The sequence below is a fragment of the Chrysochloris asiatica genome, unplaced genomic scaffold (genome assembly GCF_000296735.1).
Source record: "Chrysochloris asiatica unplaced genomic scaffold, ChrAsi1.0 scaffold00047, whole genome shotgun sequence".
Taxonomy (NCBI): domain Eukaryota; kingdom Metazoa; phylum Chordata; class Mammalia; order Afrosoricida; family Chrysochloridae; genus Chrysochloris; species Chrysochloris asiatica.
Window position 1 is genome coordinate 18,411,234 of NW_006408565.1, and position 9,223 is coordinate 18,420,456.

The window sequence follows — 9,223 nt, forward strand, 5'->3', positions numbered from 1 at the left end:
AACAACAACAACAACAACAACAACAGTCTTTACAGGAGCAGATTGCCAGCTGCCCTCTCGCAGAGCAGCTGATGGGTTTGAACCAAAACCTATTCTTTTAGCAACCAAGTGCTTTGCCGTTACACCACCAGGGTTCCTTTATGAAGCATGTTGTTGTTAGGTGCCATCGAGTCAGTTTCAACTCATAGTTATCCTGTATAAAGTTTTTGAGGCTGTAAATCTTGATGGGAGCAGAAAGTCTCTTCTTTCTCCTGAAGAGTGATTGGTGGTGGGTTTTATGGCTAGTAGTCCAATGCTTATCCTACAGTACCACCAAGGCTCCATGATATATATTAGTATAGTTAAATTTTGTTTTATTTTAAACAATTGTTCCTTTTCACTTGAGACTCTGTTTTCACATTATTTTTTATCAAATTATCTGTGGGAGATGAATCTAGTACATCCTTGCTATTGAGTGGTATGATTTTACCTTAGAATACTGTTCAGTGATCATATAGAAATGTTCGTGTTTGACTACAGGTATGTTTTAATGGCTGCATGTTAACCTTTTGCTTGGATGTACCATAATTTATTGAATTGATCTCCTATAGATGAGTCGATGCCAACTCGATGGCACCTGACAACAACATACAAGGGAGCTTTAAAAGGTTCATGGAAAAATTCCAGTATCTTTTAATTCCATTTTTCCATGAACTTTTTGAAAGCCTCCTGTATTGTTTCAAGTTTGTGACTAATATCACCAGTGCTGTGATGAACAACATATACTTGTTTTGGAGTTAACTATGTTGTAATCTTCCATCCTGTAGAAATGTACTAGTTAACATCCCACTTGCAGTATAAGAGAATACTCCTTTATCTGTATGATTGCTTATTTGACAGATAAATAATATTTCTATAATGTCTATATATTAATTTGTGATGTTGGAAGATTTTTGGTGATCACTGGTTATTTATGTGTTTGTGGACTGTCTGAGTAATTTGTCCATATTTATTTTTGTTTTTTTCTCTGGTTTATAAGAGCTCTCTCTTAATTATCTAGTGCTGCTATAACAGTAATACTACAAATCAATGGCTTTAGAAAACAGAAATTTACTCTCTCACAATTCAGGATGCTAAAAGTCTGAATTTAGAGCACCAGCTCTAGGGAAAAGTCCTTGTCTCTTTCAGCATCTGTAGGCCCAGCATTCCTTGGAGATCTCCATGTGTCATGGTTTCAATCTTTCCGTGGATCTAGGAGCTTCACAGTGCAGGGACCCCAGTCCAAAGGATGCACTCCACTCCCAGAAATTCTTTTCTTAGTGGTAATAGTCCCTCTGATCTCTAATCTGTGCTTACTTCTCTCTTACAAGATAAAAGGTGTTCTTGCTGTACACCTGAGAATCTCCATAACTTTGTATCAGGATGTCATGGGATTAAGAGTGTGTATTCCATCCATAATCCTTTTATTGGTATAGCACATCAGTTCACATCATGGAGGATCATCACATAAAAGGCCAGGCATGGCCCCGTCAAGCTCCTACATATTTCTAGGGGGGACACAAATTCCTTTAACATGTGTAATTTTTTTCTAGTTTGATGATTGTGGGGGTTTTTTGTTTTAGCTGTTAAAAGTGAATTTATTATATAAATACATGAACTCTATAGTGAATTATTAAAGGATTAACATTAAGCTGATGGCCTAGTAGCAACTAGAAGACAAAAACTTTTTGCATTACTTTCAAAATCTCAATATCATTTCTTATTTGATTGAAGAATTATACAACTCATTATTTCCTTTCATCTAGATGATTGTGTTTTAATGGTGCCTCCTGTCATATGTAAGTTAAAAAAAATTTCTATGTTCACATAGTTCTGTCTTATCCTGAATAATTTGCAATTTGAAGGACTTTTCTACACAAGATAAAACTATTCATATATATTTCCTTCTAGTACTTATGTGGATTGATTGTTGTTGTTACTGTTAAGTAACGTTAAGTCAGTTGCAACTCATAGGGACCCTGTATAGGGTTTCAGAGAAGCGAATGGTGAGTTTGAACCTCTGACACTGAGGTTCAAACTTACCTTGCAATCCAGTGCTTCCCCTACAGTGCCATACCAGCTTTGATTATTTTACCTTTGTTTTTAAAGAATTTCTTTTGACACAAACAATGATGTTTGGATCCTGCTACTGCCTTTTTTTTTCTCTTAACCAAATAACTTGCTTCATTTAAAAAAATGTTTTTATCATTTACTGAATTACCACATCTGTTTGTAATACCGATTCTATACTATTTTAGATATACTCGTACTATGTTTATAATACAATAATACATTTTAATATTCTCAACAGAGAATTCCTTTCACTTTACTTTTGGTTTTTTAGCATTGCCCCAGCTATGCTTGTCCTTCTACCCCCATGGAACCTTAAAGTCATTTTGTTACATCCTCTAGTATAACCTGATAGCTTTTCTCTTGGGTGTCTCGGTGTACCTCATCATTCCAGAGACCTTGGCAGCCTTTTTTCTGCCTTCAAGCAGGGGGTTCTCTGTATTGTGGAGATAGTTTTGTTTTGCCAGGTCAGTGTATTTTTGTTTTGCTTTAAATCTTACAATCTGAATGCCTTTAGCCTGAGTATGCATCTCTAGTGTTCGTCACACTGTTCTATTTTTATATTATGCTTCTTTACACCCTTTTGTACTACTGATTTATGTTTTATGAGGGCATTGAAATTTTCTGCCTCTGTGTTATAAACTCTATCTTCTGGGGGTTGGTGTGCTTTCCATTTTCCTTTTCCTAGTGAATTATAGCACAGTCAAACACCGTTGCTCAGACAGTAAGCCTAGGACTCAGGCAATGTACTGCGTACCCTGGATTCAATTTCAAATCATAGTGACCTCATGTAGAACTGCCCCACAGGATTTTCTAGGTTTTAATCTTTACAGGAATAGACTGCCAGTTCTTTCTCCAGAGCTGCTGGGTGGGTTTGAACTGCCACTCTTTCTCTCAGCAGCCAAACACTTAACTGTTGTGACACCTTTTCATTCAGTATCTCAGCAAGGCCTCTGACCTATTCTGAACACCTTCTCTTCTGTTGATAAAGTGTAAGCCAATCCTGGTGTCTCTCCAAGAAAACAGTAATTTCCCTACTTATTTCCCTGCTTTTTTCACGCTGCTCCTCTGCCTTATGCTGTACACAACAACCAGAGGGATTTTTCAGGTGCATAAATCACATCACATTTGTTTGCTACTAAAAGCTGATGACTAAACCAGACAGCAGTCCAGAGCCTCATAGACTCTTTGAATGTGTTTAAAAAACCAAAACCCACTGCCATCAAGTCAATTCCAACTCATAGCAACCCTCTGGGACAGAGGAAAACTATTCCATCTGGACTCCAAGGCTGTAAAACTTCACAGGAACAGACACCTCATCTTTCTCCTGAGGAGCAGCGGGTGGGTTCGAACCAACCTTGCAGTTAGCATTCCAGTGTTTATCCTACAGCACCACACAAAGATGTGTTTATAAGGCCATAAATTGTCTGGTTTTAATATGCCACTCGAACTCCTTCTCCTAGTGCTCTCTTTCTCCTTGACTGCTGCAGCGCACTGACCTTGCTGTCCCTGCTCACCATTCCTAGAGTGCTTCTATCTTAGACTCAGTGCTCTTGCTGTTCCTTCTGTGGGGAATGGATGTCCACATCCCAAGGCTGCCACATTATGTCTTTCAGGTGTTTATTATCTCTTCCTCAGAGCAGCAGTCTCTTAATGCCTTAGAGTACCATCCCTTGCATCCTCTGGCTCTTTGTCTTCTACTCTGCTTTAGTTTTGTTCATAGCAGCTTTTCTGCCTGACATTATAGTATATGCTTGTTTTCTAGCTTATTGTCTGTCTCCATCACTAGAGTGTTAGCTCAGTGAATGTAGGAGTGCTATGTTTTTTTCAGCACTGTGCTCCCAGCACCTAATTTAATACGTAGTGTTTAGAAAGCTATTCAATAAATATTTTTTATATCACTTTTATGTTTGTAAATGGCCATTGTGTGAAAGGAATATAATATTTGTTGCAGAGGTCCTAACGTTTAAACAAACTTGTAATGATTAGAGTTGTTCTAACATGAAATGAAGGAGTCCTGGTGTGGCGCTGTAACTACATGCGCTGAACTGCAAAGCTGGTTTGAACCTCAAGGTCAGCAGTTCAAACTCAACAGCTGCTCCTTGGAAACCCTATAAAGGGTTGGTATAGGTTGGAATCGACTTGACGGCACTTAACAACAACAATGAAACTGGAATGGGCTCTACTCTTAGAAATAGTGAACTCATGTCATGAAAGGTTTTTAAATAGAACTGGTAGTTTCTTAAGAGCAATTTCTTGAGAAAGAATTATAGGACCGATCCATATTGTGGATGCCTCTTCTAATCCTTATATCCTGCAATTTTGACCTTAGAATCTCATTTTGTTATTTATTAATCCAATTACGTTATTTCCATGGTCATTATTTACTGCACATTATTACCCTTATATAGTCCTGGTGTGGTGTTATAGAATAAATCCTGGACAGCTAACTGCAAGGTCAGTGTTCACACCCACCATCCGCACCTTGGAAACCTTGCACAGGGTCGCTATGAGTTGGAACCAACTTGACAGCACTTAACAACAACAGTTACCCTTGCATTAAAAGTGATATTTCTATATCATTCCATGTCTTTTTTTTTTTTAATGACTTTATTGAGATACTATAATTCACATATCATACAATTTGCCCACTTAACATGGGGCTTTGAATTGGTTCTTCCCAGTTCCATCATGGCTGGCAATGTGAAACTAGAATGGATCCAACTTTGTAAAATATGGGTATACCAGAATGATAATAGGGACAGGAAAAATTTATGAGTCAACACTCTGCTAGAAATTTACTCTCTTTCTTAGAAAAGAAGGCCAACATATGTGTTGCATAGCAACCAAATATCATGTCTGGCAGAGTCAGAAGCAACCATTCCAACTGCGCCACTTAGAATGTGTGCTGTTCTCCAGTCCTGGCAATAATCTAATCTCCCACAGCAGGCTCCTAAAAAACTTGTCCTGGTCTTCCATCCCAGGAATCTGACCCCTGATTTTCCCCATTTTAGTTATTGTTCTGCTTCATTCCAATTGTAAAAATTCTAGTCTATTCAGATTTCTCTTCCTCAGCCAAGAGTGAACCAGTTCAAACTGGATCAAAGCCCTGATTCAAAGTATGTATATATAGTTCAGTGGTTTTAAATATATTCACATAATCAATTTTAGAACATTTCATAATCTCAAAAAGGAAGCTCGTACCACTTAGCTATCTCTCCCCTATTCTTTTACTCTTCTCTGTCCCCTAGCGGTAAGCAATCACAAATCGACTTCTGTCTCTATAGACTTCACTCTGCTGCACTTTCATATAACTGGACTCATATGTGCACAACTTTTTGACTGACATTTTTCACATAGCATAATGTTTTCAGAGGTCATCCAAGTTGTGGCATTCCTTTTTGTAGCACTATGGGATAATGCACTGGACTGCAAGGTCAGTTTGAACTGCAAGGTCGGTGGTTCAAATGCACCAGCTGCTCCTTAGAAAACGTATACAGGGTTGCTATGGGTCAGAATCAATTCGATGACACTTATCAACAATAACAGCAATATTCATTGTATAGATAATACCACATTTTGTTTACCTGTTTATCAGTTGATGAATATTCAGATTATTTTCAATTTTGGGGTATTATGAGTAATGCCGCTATAAAAATTCATACATAGGTTTTATAAGAATATATGTTTTCATTTCGCTAGCAGTGGAATTTTACTAGGTCATAATATGGTTGCTCTAATTGTTTGAGGAGCTATCAGACTGTTTGCCAAAGCAGGTATACCATATTACATTTCTTCTACAAGCCAGTGTATAAATTCTCCACATCCTGATGTTGTTAAGTGCCGTTGACTTGGTTCCAAGGAGGAGCTGGTGGGTTTGAACCACTGACCTTGCAGTTAACAGTCCAGTGCTTAGCCTACAGCACCACACCAGGACTCCTGGTTTAGCTTTAGGACTTGCTTTATTCCCTACTGGAACATTCTTGATTCCAGATTTTGTAAGGCTTCCATCTTAATCAATTAGGTCTCATAGAGATGCCACTTGACATGACACCATGATAACCTGCTGTAGCAGCACCCCTATAACTCTCTCTGGACCTTGGGTTTTGTATTTGTGAAATGGGACCTATACCCTACCTTCCATGGGCTCTGCTATAGTGTAGTGGTTACGAGTTGGCCTGTTAATCACAAGATCAGCAGTTCAAAACGACCAGCCAGTCTGTAGGAGAAAGATGAGGCTTTCTGCCTCACATAAAGATTTACAGCCTCGAAAACCCTATACAGGTTCGTCGGAAGCGACACCACAGCATACCAGTACCATCACCCTACCTTAATTGGTATTGAAAAGCTAGTGGTCATCAAGTCACTCCAACTAATAGTGACCAGGATAGAACTGTCCTGGAATCACTACATCCTAGCCAAACATACTATTGCTTGACTTTTATTATAGCCATCATTATAGGTCAGCAGTTCAAAATACCAGCTGTTCCACTGGAGAAAGATGAGGCTTTCTGCTCCCGTAAAGATTTACAGCCTTGGAAACCCTGTACAGGGTCGGTATGAGTCAGAACCGACTCGACAGCACTTAACAACAACAACAATAGGTGTGGAGTGGTAGCTCATGTGCTTCAATTTGCGTTTCCTGATGACTAGTGACGGCAAGCATCTTTTCAGGAACTTATTTCTCTGTAGAGATGTCTATTCAAATTCTTTGTCCATATTTATTAGCGTTGTTTGTTTTTGTATTATTGAGTTGTAAGAGTATATTCTGGATACAATTCCTTATCAGATGTGTAATTATTTTAATATTTCTTCCATTTAATAGATTGTCTTTTCCGTTTCTGTACAATGTCTGTCCCTTGAAGCACAGAAGTTTTTAATTTTGATAAAGTAGAATTTCTTATTTCATTGTTCATGCTTTAGTGTTATATATAAGAATCCTTTGTTAAACGTAAGGTCATAAAGACTTACCATTATATTTTCTTCTAGGAGTTTCATAATTATTGCTTTTATATTTATATCTTTTGTCCATTTTAAGTTTTCGTATATGGCTTGAGGTAAGGGTTCAGTTTCATTTTTATCGCATGAGACTATCCCACTCGCCTAGCACCCTGTATTGAGAACGCTATTTTTTCTTTATTAGATGTCCTTGGCAACTTTGTAAAACTTAGTTGCCCATAGAAGTATGGGTAAGATAGCGTAATGGGTTGCAAGTTAGGTTGCTAACTGCAAGGTCAGCATTTCAAATCTACCAGCCATTCTGTGGGAGAAAGATGAGGCTTTTTCTGCTCCTGTAAAGATTTACAGCCCTGAAGACCCTATAAGGGTCACTTTGCTTCAGAAGTGCCTCAACGGCACACCATGACCACCAATTCAATTCTGTTGATCACTTCTATTAATCAGTCTCTTGATTACCATTGCTTTTTTGTAAGTTATGAAATCAGAACTTGTAAGTATTCCTACTTTGATGTTTTTCAAGATTATTTTGGCTATTCTGGATACTTACAATTCCATATAAATTTTAAAGTTACCTTGTCAATGTCTCCAAAAAAGTTAGGTAAGATTCTGATAAGGGATTATATTGAATCTGTAAATTAGTTTAGGGAATACTGTCATCGTGTTGTTGTTAAGTGCCGTCGAGTTGATTCCAACCCATAGCGACCCTGTATAGGGTTTCCAAGGAGCAGCTGGTGAGCTTGAACCACCGACCTTGCAGTTCAAAAGACTTTACAGTCTGACACATTAGCCCACAGCACCACACCAGGACTCCACTGTCATCTTAACATGTTATATTTTCCAATCCATGAAAGCGGGGTGTTTTCCCCTTTATTTTGTTCATGTTTACTATCTTTCAGTAATGTTCTATAGATTTCAGAGTAAAAGTTTTATACTTTTTTTGTTAAATTTATTTCTAAAGTATTTTATTCATTTTGATGCTGTTGCCAATGGAATTTTTCCTTCATTTCATTGTTCATTACGAATGTACAAAAATGCAGTCAATGTTTGCCTATTGATCTTATATCCTGCAGTCTTACTGAGCATGTGTCCTAAGTCTGATCAGTTTTGATGGACTCCTTAGGGTTTTCTCTAGATGATATGTCATCTGTGAATAAATAATTTTAGTTCATGCTTTCCATATAGCATCTGGTTATATGACAGATAGCTTCTTTTTTAAGCTTCCACCAATATGTGCTTCCTTCTGCCTGATCCCTACAGTCAGGTATCTCACAAGCATGTAAACACGAAACGTCAGTTCATGGTACTGCTCTCAGTGCCTGGTAGCTCTTCAAGTGCTCCCTTTCTCAGTGACTGGTACACCTCTCATAAACTAGAAACTTCATGTTTTTCTTTTTATTCCCCGCCTCCTCATTGACTCTCTCTCCACCATATCTAATTAATTACTGAGTCCTCTCAACATACCTACATATTTTAATGAAATTCATTCACATCTCTCCATTATTGCTATCAAATTTGTTTCCCTTGGGCCACTTCAATAACTTCATAAATTCCCTCATTGTATGTAACTACTCTTTCTTCCACAGTCTGTTATCCATGCAGTAGTTAGAAGGATTTCTTTTTTGTTTTTTAAACTTTTTATTATGATTTGAGTGAAGGTTTACAGAAAAGATCATTGGTTTTTCATTCAACAAATCATATACTTTGTTTCATCTCAATGATTGCAGTCCCCCTCTATGTAAAAACAGTGACTCCACTACCTTCCTGTGGTTCTTCTTTTCATTCCACCCTCCTTCCCATCCCTTCTCAACTTTGTCCTTAGGTCAATGTTGCCTTTTGATCTTGAATGGCTGACCCTTCCATGATGCGCATGCCTTGCTAATGTTGTTGCCCTCCTATATGTATTTATCTACTGCTTAGCTGAAAATTGGGCCATGAGGATGAGTTCCAGTCCATACGTGAAGGGTGGTCAAGGACCATAGTCTCAGGTTCCTCTAATCTCTTTCTGACTCAGTAAGTCTGGCCATCTTTTATAATTTTTAAAAAATGTTTTATTGTGAATTATATGATAGTTTACATGGGAGAACATTAGTTTTACATTCATTCTATCGTATATCATTTCATTGCCATGGTTCCAATCCCCTCCATGCATCATCAGCCAACGAAAGGGTATACCCTG

At 37.9% G+C, this 9,223-nt stretch overlaps 1 protein-coding gene across 1 annotated transcript in view; it reads left to right on the top strand.

Annotated features, from left to right (window-relative positions):
* LOC102840949 (eukaryotic translation initiation factor 4 gamma 3-like) overlaps window positions 1–9,223 on the top strand; it is a 218,460-nt gene that overhangs the window by 188,749 nt on the left and 20,488 nt on the right. The window lies entirely within an intron of this gene.